This window comes from Microtus ochrogaster, chromosome 10, assembly GCF_000317375.1.
Source record: "Microtus ochrogaster isolate Prairie Vole_2 chromosome 10, MicOch1.0, whole genome shotgun sequence".
In the NCBI taxonomy this organism is placed as follows: domain Eukaryota; kingdom Metazoa; phylum Chordata; class Mammalia; order Rodentia; family Cricetidae; genus Microtus; species Microtus ochrogaster.
The window spans coordinates 82846279-82848029 of record NC_022016.1 but is presented as its reverse complement, the minus strand read 5'-3'; positions in this window follow the sequence as shown (position 1 = coordinate 82848029).

The window sequence follows — 1751 nt, the reverse complement described above, 5'->3', positions numbered from 1 at the left end:
GGGGGGGGGTTAGGGGACTTTTGAACAATTCAGAGTGACTGGGAAGGACAGCAGCTGTTCTTGGGCTCTCTGCAGAGCAAGCTCCATAAATAGGTTTGCTGACACTACTAAAAATTGCTTTTAGCAACTTTTTTGCATTCTGAAAGAATATACGCTCGTTCTCTCTTAAAGTAGCTAAACTTTGGAAACAACTCAAATGTCCTAAACCAACTGTATATCATTTGTCTTAGTCAGGGTTTCTATTGCTGTGAAGAGACACCACGACCATGGCAACTCATACAAAGAAAATATTTAATTAGGGTGGTGTAAGCACAGTTTCAGAGGTTCAGTCCATTATCATGGTGGGGAGCATGGCTGCGTGCAGACAGATGTGGTGCAGGCTACATCTTGCTATGCAGGCCACAGGAAGTCGACTGTCACACTGGGCAGTATCCTGAGCATAGGAAACTTCACAGCCTGTCCCAGGGACGCTCTTCCTCCAAGGCCATATCCATTCCAACAAAGCCACACCTCCCAATAGTGCCACTCCCTATGAGATTATGAGGACCAATCACATTCAAACTACCACCAGCCTCTCCTGGGCTCCCTTCACGGTATCGTCGACCCTCAGCTTCTCAGCCTGACCCGTTTCATCAACTGCTGCTGAGGCCGCAGGATCACCATCGGTCTCCCCTGATCTCTCACAGTGCCATGCCTCAGCTGCTCTCCATGACCTCCTCATGCATTCAAAACCAGTACCACCCGGGGGACTCTTACACGACCACATCTGGCTGCCAGCTCAAGTTATAGCCTAGGCTGCATTTAGAACACTTTCTGAGTTCTGACCCTGAGGAGACAGCTCCCGGAAGAGTTCACCTCCGTGATGCTGGTCTCTTAATCACGGCTAATTTCTTAGCTCCAGCTAACTAGCATAAATTGTCCCAGCAAGTTGAAGCAAAGCAAAATAATAACACAAATATTAAATCAAATAAGGTAAAGAGCTATATTTGCCATAAACAAATAAACAAACAAATAAATAAGAAAATGTTTTATCTTAGCGGTTCTGTTCTCCTGTCAAATACGGCTGATTCCTCAGCTCCAGCTGACCAGACACTACAGATTTTTACACAGGTAACCCGGTAGAGTCTTTGCTTCCCTCGGAGATGTCACAAGCCAGGTTTCCATTGGCTGCGCTGCTCTCAACGTTCTTATCTCCCAAGCGCCTACAAAACAGCCCGCTGAGCTCTCCACACTCAGTGGTTCTTCTAGCCCAAAGTTCCATGATCCTCCCCGAGACAACATGATCGGGTCTGTCACAGCAATCCCCCACTTTCCTGTACCAATTTCTGCCCTAGTTTGGGTTACTATTTCTGCAGTGAAACACCGTGACTAGAGAAGGGTTCTTTTCAGTTTCTACTTTCATCACTGAGGGAAGTCGGGAAGGGAACTCAAACAGACCTGGAACCTGGGGGCAGGAGCCTGAAGGCAGGAGCTGATGCAGAGGCCATAGAGGGGTGCTGCTTACTGGCTTGCCTCCCATGGCTTGCTCAGCCTGCTTTCTTAGAGCACCCAGGACCATCAGCCCAGGGATGGCATCACCCACAGTGGACTCGGCCCTCCCCCATCAATCACTATTTAAGAAAATGCCTTACAGCTGGATCTTAGGAGGCATTTTTCTCAATTGGCATCTCCTCCTCAGATGACTCTATTGTGCCACGCTGACATAAAATTGGCCAGCATGCTAGCTAAATAAATAGATGGCTTTTTTTTTT